At 49.8% G+C, this 11,448-nt stretch overlaps 6 non-coding genes across 6 annotated transcripts; all 6 read left to right on the forward strand.

Moving 5' to 3' along the window:
• The first annotated feature begins 1,236 nt into the window (after positions 1-1,236).
• LOC132504744 (small nucleolar RNA SNORD115) lies at positions 1,237-1,317 on the forward strand. Its single transcript, XR_009535056.1, has one exon. It is a non-coding gene; the product is annotated as a small nucleolar RNA SNORD115 (small nucleolar RNA).
• Positions 1,318-2,294: 977 nt separating this feature from the next.
• On the forward strand, positions 2,295-2,372 carry LOC132504749 (small nucleolar RNA SNORD115). The gene has a single exon (XR_009535058.1). It is a non-coding gene; the product is annotated as a small nucleolar RNA SNORD115 (small nucleolar RNA).
• A 2,023-nt stretch (positions 2,373-4,395) lies between these two features.
• On the forward strand, positions 4,396-4,475 carry LOC132504737 (small nucleolar RNA SNORD115). The gene has a single exon (XR_009535054.1). It is a non-coding gene; the product is annotated as a small nucleolar RNA SNORD115 (small nucleolar RNA).
• Positions 4,476-6,517: 2,042 nt separating this feature from the next.
• On the forward strand, positions 6,518-6,598 carry LOC132504739 (small nucleolar RNA SNORD115). Its single transcript, XR_009535055.1, has one exon. It is a non-coding gene; the product is annotated as a small nucleolar RNA SNORD115 (small nucleolar RNA).
• A 2,052-nt stretch (positions 6,599-8,650) lies between these two features.
• On the forward strand, positions 8,651-8,731 carry LOC132504735 (small nucleolar RNA SNORD115). Its single transcript, XR_009535053.1, has one exon. It is a non-coding gene; the product is annotated as a small nucleolar RNA SNORD115 (small nucleolar RNA).
• A 2,003-nt stretch (positions 8,732-10,734) lies between these two features.
• On the forward strand, positions 10,735-10,815 carry LOC132504752 (small nucleolar RNA SNORD115). The gene has a single exon (XR_009535059.1). It is a non-coding gene; the product is annotated as a small nucleolar RNA SNORD115 (small nucleolar RNA).
• Positions 10,816-11,448: the final 633 nt, after the last annotated feature.

Raw genomic sequence — 11,448 nt, forward strand, 5'->3', positions numbered from 1 at the left:
GTGGAGGGGGACCAAATGATGTGGGCCAAGGAGGGAGTAGTTGCACTGCTGTTCTTTGGGGGCCTTCGATGGTCCATAAAATGGGCTGCTGCACCAAAAGATGATGGCTCTTATTCCCGGCCTGAACGTTCACATGCAGGGCTTTGCCAGGTTGACTAGTGCTCAGCCCATGGGCCCATCTCCAGATAATTTCTTCTTCAAGCATCCATTCCATGGGAATTCATGGCCTCGTTTTCTGTGTTTTGGCAGGCAAGTGGCCAAGCCGAATGTCCCATTGACTGCCCCATGCTTGCATGGACCAGAATCGAGCCCAAAGGAACATCTTTGTTCCCCAGCACACGTCCAGAGAGTTTTGGTGGCCAAGAAGCCATGGCAACAGGCCTTCTGATGGGAGGTGAGCAACTGATGCTCTGCCTTCTCTCAGCAGTCTTTTAGATATTCGTCATTTCTTCATTCCTTGACACATTTTTTTTTTTTTTTTTTTTGTGGTACGCGGGCCTCTCACTGTTGTGGCCTCTCCCGCTGCGGAGCACAGGCTCCGGACGCACAGGCTCAGCGGCCATGGCTCATGGGCCCAGCCACTCCGTGGCATGTGGGATCCTCCCGGACCGGGGCACGAACCTGTGTCCCCTGCATTGGCAGGCGGACTCCCAACCACTGCGCCACCAGGGAAGCTCCCGACACATTTTTTATGTATGCATTCATACACAGATCCACACGTCCACTGGTTCATTTATGTTTGTTAGTATATATAGAAGGAGGGAGGGAGAAAAATAAGGACCTAGGGAGGTAGGGACCTAGAAAGGTAGGTAGGTGGGTTGGTAAGTAGGTTGGTAGATAGGTAGGTAGGTAGGTGTTAGGTATGCGTTTCAGATAGATACTTATGTCAATGCATATAGGTACATTTGGTCACTCTGTGTTTATGCATGTATCCCTGTTGGTATGTCTTATAGTATCATCCGATGCATGAAGATGTACATGCAACTACACCCAATGCCTAACGCTATGGACTAGGAGTTGACACAAATGTCCTACTCCTCTCTAAGCAGAAAACGTCACCAGGAGAAGGAAGATATGAGTTTGGACTGCTGCCTATGGTGAAATCAATGTCAGCCTTTGTCCAACACCTGGAAGAGATAGAAAGTCACGTCTTTTTGAGCATCCTCATTTCCAGAAAGCATCTGAGGTAAGACTACTCAAGTGCCAGGGCACAGAGGTGTGGGGATTGCCTTGGTTGGGTCAACGATGAGAACTCATATGGTCCTGAAGAGACATTATGACCTAACAATCATTCTCAATAGGATTATGCTGAGGCCCAGTGGAGGTGGCCATCCAGGGGCAGGAGTTTGTGAATCCTCCTGTCCCTTCCAGAGCCCTGAGGTGTGGGTGTGGGGCCCTCAAGGAAGCCCTTGAGACTCTACCATGTCAAGGGTCTTCCATGTGGCGAAGACATGGTCCTGTCTTTGGCTTTATTTCCTGATGCCTGGTTCCACAGCCCAACCAAAGGCCGTAGTCGGGGCCTTTCCTTAGCTCTTTCTCTTCAAATTATGTCTTTCAGTCAGACGTTCTGGCAAGTGTCTCACCATGGTCTGAATGATTTGAGGAGAGTGGCTCTCTTTGATTTTTGACAGAGGCCCCAGTGGACATTGGACAGTTGGGGAGGCCCGGACAGTTGGGGAGGCCCATCTCAAAGCTGTCAAGAGGGGGGAAATCCTTTCAGGAACCTCAGTCTTTGCAAAGGGAAGATTTCTGCTGTGGCACCACATCTAAGGACTAGCTTCTCAGCCACTTAAAAGCCTTTCATTAGAACTGAGTTCTAGTCAGGTTGCACATGGAGGCAACGTTTCCTTCCCTGAGCCCCTGGGGAACATCCAGACGTACGTAGGTAAATAGTCGTTAGGTATGCGTGTCAGGTAGATGTTTATGTTAATGTGTACAGGTACATTTAGTCACATTTTTTGTTCATGGAAGTGTTCCTGGATGTACAAGACATGTGTTGGTATGTCTTGTATCATCATTCGATGCATGAAGGTGTACACACATGACCCCCAATGCCTAAGGGTTGGACTAGGAGGTGACACAGCTGTCCTACTCCTCTCTAGCCAGATAACATCCCCAGGGGAAGAAAGATCTGAGTTAGGCCTGCTGCGTATGGAGCAAGTGTTGTCTGCATTGGTCCAGCACCTGGAAGAGACAGAAACTCACGTCATTTGGGACATCCTCATTTTCAGAAAGCTTTGGAGGTAAAGCCTACTCAAGTGAGGGGGCACGAATGCGTGGGGAGTGCCTCAGTTGGGTCAATGATGTGAACTCATATGGTTAAGAGAAATGATGGCCTAAAAATCATGTTCAATAGGATTACGCTGAGGCCCAATGGAGGTGGCCATCCAGAGGCAGGAGGTTGGGGATTCTCCTGTCTCTCCCAGAGACCAGGGGTGTGGGTTTGGAGGCCCCCTATCCCTCTAGGAAAGCGCTTGAGACTCTACCGAGTCTAAGGGCTTCCACGTGGCAAAGACGTAGTCCTATCTTCACCATGCTTTCCTGATCCCTGGTTCTGATGCCCACCTGGAAGCCATAGGCGGGACCTTTCCTTAGCTCTTTCTCTTCCTATTGTGTCTTTCAGTTAGATGTTCTGGCAAGGGCCTTACCACGGCCTGAATGATTCGAGGTGAATGGCTTTCTTTTTTAGATGGTGGGCCCAGTGGATGTTGGACTATGGGGGTGGGCCATCTCAAAGCCTTCAAGAGGGAGGAGTCCTTTCGGGAACCTCAGTCCTCGCAAAGGGGGGAACACTGCTGCCCCACCACATCTAAGGACTAGCTTCTCAGGCACTTCAAAGCCTTTCATTAGACCTGTGTTCTAGTCAGGCTGCACATGGAGGCAACGTTTCCTTTCCTGGGCCCCAGTGGAACATCCACACAGGTCTGTGTGTACCTCAAGGCAGAGGTTGCTGATCTACTGAGGAGACAGTCACTTTTGGTGTTTGTTTTGCAGTCTCAAAAGGACCATTGGTAGGGAAGAACTGAGCCCCAGGACAGGAGAAATTGAGAGGCAGGTAAGAAACTGTCCACAGGGTTTTGGCAAGTACATGCTGCTGGCTACTGAGAGAGCTGGAGGACAGCCCCTGAGCTTAAATGGAGCTTGGCCAGGTCACTTTCAGGGATGGTGGTGTCTTGGTGAGGCCAATTACACCTGATGGGACATCTGATGGATTTTCCTTTGCCCAGTCGGGTCCAGTGATTCTCATGGGGAGCTCTTCCTCTCTAGGAGCCACTGCCTTCAAAGAGAGCACCCTCAAGAGGAAATAACCCTTCTGAGGGGGCACTCCTAGTAAGGCCGTTGAGAGCCCTTCTGAGCCCGGGGATCATCTTGATCGTTAGGCCCTGTTGTCAGAAGTAGAGTGGTGGCCACATGATGTGGGCTGAGGAGGGAGTAGGTGTACTGTTGTTATTTGGGGGCATTCGGTGGGCCACTAGAGGGGATGCTGCACCAACAGATGATGGCTGTTGTCCCCAGTCTGAAAGTTCCCATTCAGGGCATTGCCAGGTTGACTGGTGCTAAGCCCATGGGCCCATCTCCAGATATCTGCTTCTTCCAGCATCCATTCCATGGAATTCATGGCCACATTTCCTTTGTGTTGGCGGGCAAGTGACTAAGTCCAATGTCCCATCGGCCACCCCATGCTTGCACAGACCACCATCGAGCCTGGAGGAACATGTCCATTCTGCAAGACACGTCTGTAGAGTTTTGCTGGCCAAGAAACCCTCACCCCAGGACTTCTGATGAAAGGAGAGGCAATGATGCTCTGCCTTTACCTGGGAGTCTTCAGGGATTCATCTATTCTTCCTTCCCAGAAACATTAGTTTAGTACCTATTCATGCACAGATCCAACTGTCCACTGGTTCCTTTATGTTTCTAAGTCTGGATGGAAGGAAGGAGAGAGAAAAGTAAGGATAGGAAGATAGGGAGCTAGAAAGGCAGGTAGGTGGGTCCGGAGGTAGGTAGGTTGATAATTGTTAGGTATGCATGTCAGGTAGATGCATACATGTACATTTAGTCACATTTTGTGGTCGTGGAAATGTTCCTGGATGTACAAGACATGTGTTAGTATGTCTCATAGCATCATTCAATACATATAGGGGTACATGTATTACCCCCCCAATGCCTAACTAGGAAGTGACACAGCTGTCCTACTCCTCTCTAGCCAGATAACATCCCCAGGGGAAGGACGACCTGAGTTTGAGCTGCTGCCTATGGAGCAAGCGATGTCAGACTTGTTCCAGCACCTGGAGGAGACAGAAAGTCACGTCCTTTTGGGCATCCACATCTCCAGAGAGCATCTGAGGTAAGCCTACTCAGGTGCCATGGCACCGATACGTAAGGAGTGCCTCAGCTGGGTCAATGATGAGAACTCATATGGTCATGAAGAGAGATGAGGACCAAAACTCATGTTCAATAGGATTACGCTGAGGCCCAAAGGAGGTGGCCATCCAGGGGCCAGAGTTTGGGGGAATATCTTGTCTCTTCCAGAACCCAAGGGTGTGGGTGTGGAGACCCCTTATTCCTCGAGGAATGCCCTTGAGACTCTACCGTGTCTAGGGGCTTCGAAGTGGCAAAGACGTTGTCCTGTCTTCACCTTGCTTTCTTAATCCCTGTATCCAATGCCTGCCTGGAGGCCATAGGCGGGACCTTTCCTTAGCTCTTTCTCTGCAAATTGTGACTTTCATTCAGACAATCTGGCAAGGGTCTCCCCACGGCTTGCATAATTCGAGGTGTGTGGCTCTCTTTGATTTTTGGCAGAGTCCACAATGGAGGTTAGACTATGGGGGAGGCCCACCTCAAAGCTGTGAAGGGGGGCATTCTTTTCAGGAGCCTCAGTCCTAGGAAAGTGACGGATTTCTGCTGTGGCACCACATCAAAGGACTAGTTTCTCAGGCACTGAAAAGCCTTTCATTAAACCCGAGTTCTAGTCAGGTTGCACCTGGAGGCAACGTTTCCTTCCCTGGGCCCCTGAGGAACATCCACACAGGTCCCTGCACACCTCAAGGCAGAGCACACTGATCTACTGAGAAGATAGTTACTTGTGATGTGTGCTTTGCCATCTCCAAAGAACCATAGGTAGTGAAGAATCATGCCCCAGGCCAGGAGATAGTGAGAGTCATTCAAGAACCCATCTACTGGGTCTTGGTAAGTACATGCTGTTTGCCATTGAGAAGCTGAAGGGCAGCCCCTGAGCTTTAATGGGACTTGGCCAGGTCACTTTTAGGGATGGTAGTGTCTCAGTGAGGCCAGTTGTTCTTGATGGGCCCTCTGATGGGTTTTGCCTCCCACTCTCATCCAGTGATCCTCCAGGGAGTTCTTCCTCTGTGAGGCCACTGCCTTCGAAGAGAGCACCCTCCAGAGTAGAAACTCCTTCTGACTGTCCATTTCTAGTAAAGCTGTTGAGAGCCCTTAGGAGCCCTGGTATCATCTCCATTGTGAGTCCCTGTTTCCCTGAAGTAGAGTCATGGCCCCATGATATGAGCTTAGGATGGAGTAATTGCACTGCTGTTGTTTGTAGGCCTTGGGCATGCAATGGATGGAGAGGCTGTGCATCAATAGACAGTAGCTCTTTTCCTGGCCTGAACATTCCCATTCAGGGCTTTGCCAGTTTCACTGGTGCTGAACCCATTTGCCCATCTCCATATATCTGCTCCCTTGATCAACCAATTTTGGGGACTCATGCCCTTCTTTCTGAGTGTTGGTGGGCAAGTGGCCAAGCCCAATGTGCTGTCAGCCACCCCGTGCTTGCACAGACCAGGATCAAGCCTGGAGGAACATTTCCATTCCATAAGACAAGTCCATAGAGTTTGGTGAGCCAAGAAGCCCTTGCCCCAGGCATCTGATGGGAGGATAGCCAATGATGCTCTCTCTTCACCTGGGAGTCTTTAGCAATTCATCAATTCTTCCTTCCCTAATACATTAGTTCTGTATTTATTCATGCACAGATCCATTGGCCAATGGCTCATTTATGTTTGTAAGTCTGGGAGGAGGGAGGAAGACAGAAAAGTAAGGAGATAGGGAGGTAGGGAGCTAGAAAGGTAGGTAGTTGGGTCGGGAGGTAGGTAGGTAGATAGGTATTAGCTGTGCGTTTCAGGTAGGTGTTTATGTAAATGCATACAGGCACATTTGGTCAGATTTTGTGTTCGTGGAAGTCTTTCTGGATGTACAAGACATATGCTGGTATGTCTCGTAGCATCATTTGATGTATATAGGGGCTCATGCATGACTCCCTGATGCCTAACGGTATAGACTAGGAGTTGACACAGCTGTCCTACTCCTCTCTAGCCAGACAATGTCCCCAAGGGTAGGATGATCTGACTTTGGCCTGGTGCCTATGGGGCAAGCGATGTCAGCCTTGGTCCAGCTCCTGGAAGAGACAGAAAGTCATGTCCTTTGGGCAGTCACATTTCCAGAGAGCATCTGAGGTAAGCCTACTCACATGCCAAGGAACGGATGTATAAGGAGTGCCTCGGTTGGGTCAGTTATGAGAACTCATATGGTCCTGAAGAGAAATGATGACCTAAAAATCATGCTCAGTAGGATTACACTGATGCCCAAAGGAGGTGGCCATCCAGGGCCTGGAGGTTGGGGATTCTATTGTCCCTTCCAGAGCCCTGGAGTGTGGGTTTGGAGGCCCCCTATTCCTGGAGGAAATCCCTTGGGACTCTACCTTGTCTAGGGGCTTCCACATGGTGAAGATATGATCCTGTCTTTGGGTTTCTTTCCTGATCCCTTGTTCCTCTGCCTGCCCAGAGGCCATAGGCGGGACCTTCCTTAGCACTTCCTCTTCAAATTGTGTCTTTCAGTCAGACATTCTGGCAAGGGTCTCGCCACAGCCTGAATGATTCGAGGTCAGTGGCTCTCTTTGATTTTTGACAGAGGCCCATTGGAAGTTGGACGATGGGGAAGGCCCACCTCAAAGTCGTCAAGAAGGGGGAGTCCTTTCAGGAGCCTCAGTCCTTGCAAAGGAGCGGATTTCTGCTGTGGCACCACATATAAGGACCAGTTTCTTGGGCACTGAAAAGCCTTTCATTAGACTTGAGTTCTAGCCAGGTTGCACCTGGAGGCAATGTTTCCTTCCCTGGGCCCCTGGGGAACATCCACACAGGTCTGTGTGCACCAGAAGGCAGAGCACACTGACATACTGAAGGGACAGTCACTTGTGGTGTGTGCTTTGCCGTCTCCAAAGAACCATCAGTAGGGAAGAATCGTGCCCCAGGACAGGAGAAGTTGAGAGGTAGGCAAGAACACTTCCCCTGGGGCTTGGTAGGTAGATGCTGCTGGCTATTGAGAAAGCTAAAGGGCAGCCCCTGAGCTTTAATGGGAGTTGGCCAGGTTACTTTCAGGTATGGTGGGGTCTCGGTGAGGCTAGTTCTTCCTGATGAGACCTCTGATGGATTTTGCTTCACCCACTAGTGGTCAATGAGTCTCCTGGGGAGTTCTTCCTCCCCGGGAGCCCCTGCCTTCAAAGAGAGCACCCTCAAGAGGAGAAACCCCTTCTGAGTGTGCATTCCTAGTAATGCTGTTGAGAACCCTCCTAGCCCTGAGATCATCTCCATCTTGAGGGCCTGTTTACCAAAGAAGAGGGGTGGCTCCATGGCATGGGCTGAGGAGGGAGTACTTACATTGCTGTTGTTTGGGGGCCTTCCATGGGCCACAAGAGTGGACACTGAACCAACAGACGATGGCTCTTGTCCCTGGCCTGAACGTTCCATGAAGGGTTTTGCCAGGTGGACTGCTGCTGAGCCCATGGGCCCGTCTCCACATATCTGATTCTTCCAGCACCCATTCTGTGGGATTTCCTGGCCCCATTTTCTGTGTGTTGGTGGGCAAGTGGTCAAGCCCAGTGTCCCATCGACCACCCCATGATTGCACAGACCAGGATCAAGCCCAGAGGAACATCTCCATTCTGCAAGACACATCCATAGAGTTTTACTGGCCAAGAAGCCCTTACCCCAGGCCTTCTGATGGGAGGAGAGCCAGCGATGCTCTGCCTTCACCTGGGAGTCTTTAGTGATTTGTCAATTCTTCCTTCCCTGACACATTAGTTATGTAACTATTCATACACAGATCCACTTGTCACTGGTTCCTTTATGTTTGTATGGAGGGAGGGAGGGAGGGAGAGAGAAAGGCAAAGAGGTAGAGAGGTGGAGAGCTAGAAATGTAGGTACGTCGGTTGGTAGGTAAGTAGGCAGATAGGTAGGTAGATGAGTGTTAGGTACGCATTTCAGGTAGGTGTTTATGTTAATGCATACAAGTACATTTGGGCACACTTTGTGTTCGTGGAAGTGTTCCTAGATGTACAAGACATCTGTTGGTATGTCTCATAGCATCATTCGATGCATGTACATGTACACGCATGACCCCCTAATGCCAATGGTATGGACTTGGAGTTGACACAGCTGTCCTGCTCCTCTCTAGCCAAAGTCCCCATGGGAAGGAAGATCTGAGTTTGGTCCATTGCCCATGGAGCAAGTGATGTCAGCCTTTGTCCACCACCTGTAAGAAACAGAAACTCAGTTCCTTTTGGGCATCCTCATTTCCAGAAAGCATGTGAGGTAAGCCTACTCATGTTCCAGGGCACAGATGAGTGGGGAGTGCCTCGGTTGGGTCAATGGTGAGAACTCATATTGTCCTGAAGAGACATTATGACCTAACAATCATGCACAATAGGATTACACTGAGGCCCAAAGGAGGTGGCCATCCAGGGGCCAGAGTTTAGGGATTCTCCTGTCCCTTCCAGAACCCTGGAGTGTGGGTGTAGAGGCCACCTATCCCTGGAGGAGAGCCCTTGGGACTCTACCATGTTTAGAGGCTTCCACGTGGCAAAGACATGATCCTGTCTTCAGCTTTCTTTCCTGATCCCTGGTTCCACTGCCTGCCCGGAGGTCCTAGGTGGTGCCTTTCTTTAGCTCTTTCTCTTCAAATTGTGTCTTTCAGTCAGATGTTCTGGCAAGGGTCTCGTCACGGCCAGAATGGTTTGAGGGAGTGGCTGTCTTTGATTTTTGACAGAGGCCTCAATGGACTTTGGGTTATGGGGGAGGCCCACGTCAAAGGCGTCAAGAGGGGGAAGTCCTTTCTGGAACCTCAATCCTTGCAAATGGGGGATTTCTGCCATGGCACCACATCTAAGGACTCAGTCAGCTGATTTCTGCTATGTCACCACATCTAATGACATAGTCAGACTGCACATGGAGACAACATTTCCTTCCCTGGGCCTCTGGGGAACATCCACACTGGTTCGTGCCCACCTCAAGGCAGAGCACACTGATCTACTGAGGGGACAGTCACTGTTATGTATGCTTTGCCATCTCCAAAGAACCATGGGTAGGGAAGAATCATGCCCCAGGCCAGGAGGTGGTGAGAGGCATTCAAGAACCCATCCACTTGCCCTTGGCAGGTAGACACTGCTTGCTTTTGAGAAGCTGAAGGGCAGCCCCTGAGCTTTAATGGGACTTGGCCAGGTCACTTTTAGGGATGGTGGTGTCTCAGTGAGGCCAATTGCTCCTGATGGGCACTCTGATGGGTTTTGCCTCCCACTCCCATCCAGTGATCCTCCTGGGGAGCTCTTCCTCTGTGGGAGTCAATGCCTTTGAAGAGAGCACCCTCCAAAGTAGAAACTCCTGACTGTCCATTTCTAGTAAAGCTGTTGAGAGCCCTTAGGAGCCCTGGTATCATCTCCATCATGAGCCCCTGTATGCTTGAAGTAGAGGCATGGCCCCATGTTATGGGCTTAGAACGGAGTAATTGCAGTGCTGTTGTTTGTAGGCCTTGGGCATGCCATGGATGGAGACGCTGCACCAATAGTCAAGGTTCTTGTCCCGGCCTAAACATTCCCATTCAGGGCTTTGCCAGTTTCACTGGTGCTGAGCCCATTTGCCCATCTCCATATATCTGCTTCCTTGATCATCCAATTTTGGGACTCATGTCCTCGTTTTTTGAGTGTTGGTGGGCAAGTGGCCAAGCCCAATATGCCATCAGCCGTGCTTGCACAGACCAGGATCAAGCCCAGAGGAACACCTCTGTTCCCCAAGACTCATCCTTAGAACTTTGCTGGCTGAGAGTCTCTCGCTTTAGAAGGAGAGCCAATGATGCTCTGCCTTCTCTTGGAAGTTTTTTAGGGATTCGTCATTTCTACATATCTTGACATATTATTCATATATACATTCATGCACTGATCCACTCGTCCACTGGTTCCTTCATGTTTGTAATAATGTATGGAGGGAGGGAGGGACAAAAGTAAGGATTTAGGGAGGTAAGGAGTAGAGAGGTAGGTGTTTGCTTTGGTAGGTATGTAGGTAGATACTTAGGTTTTAGATATGCATTTCAGCTACTTGTTTATGTAATGTGTATAGGTGCATTTTGTCACTCTTTGTGTTCCTGAATGTATAAATGTTGGTGTGTCTTGTAGCATCATTTGATCCATGAAGGTGTATAATGCATGACCCCCAATTCCTAAAGTGATGGAGTAGGAGTTCTCACTGCTGTCCTACTCCTCTCTAGCTAGACAACTCCCCAGAGGAAGTCAGTTCCTTGTTTGGCCTGCTTCCCGTGGGTCAATCAATGTCAGCCTTGGTCCAGCACCTGGAAGAGACAGATACCAACTTCCTTTTGGGCACCCTCATTTCCAGAAACATCTGAGGTAAGGCTACTCAGGTGCCAGTGCCCCAATGTGTGGGGAGTGCCTCGGTTGGCTCTATGATGAGAACTCATATGGTCCTGAAGACAGAGAATGACCTAAACATCATGCTCAATAGGATTACACTGAGGTCCAATGGAGGTGGCCATCCATGGGCAGGAGGTTGGGGATACCCCTGTCCCTTACAGAGCCCTGGGCTGTGGGTATGGAGGAAGGAAAGCCCTTGAGACTCTACCATGTTTAGGGGCTGCCACATGGCCAAGACGTGGTCTTGTCTTTGGCTTTTTTTCCTGATCCCTAGTTCCACCACCCCACCCAGATGCCACAGGCGTGGCTTTTCCTTATCTCTTTCTTTTTATTTGTGTTTTTCTCTTATACCTTCTGGCAAGGTTTTTCCATGACCTGAATGTTTCGAGTTGAGAGACTCTCTTTGGTCCTTGACACAGGCTTCAGAGGACTTTGGACTATGAGGGAGGCCCATCTTAAAACATCTGGAGGTGGGAGTTATTTTGGGAACCGCAATCCTCATAAAGATGGGATTCCTTCTCTGGTGTCTTTTCTACATTCTAGGATCTCAGGCTCTGAATAGCCTTTTGTTAGACTTGAATTCTGGTCAGATTGCACATGGAGTCAATGTTTCCTTCCCTGGTACCCTGAACTACATCCCCACATGTTTCTGCACATTTGGAGGCATAGAATGCTGATCTATTGAGGGGACAGTCACTTGTGGTGTGTGCTTTGTGGTCTCCCAAGAATCTATTATATGG

The sequence above is a fragment of the Lagenorhynchus albirostris genome, chromosome 1, assembly GCF_949774975.1.
Source record: "Lagenorhynchus albirostris chromosome 1, mLagAlb1.1, whole genome shotgun sequence".
In the NCBI taxonomy this organism is placed as follows: Eukaryota; Metazoa; Chordata; class Mammalia; order Artiodactyla; family Delphinidae; genus Lagenorhynchus; species Lagenorhynchus albirostris.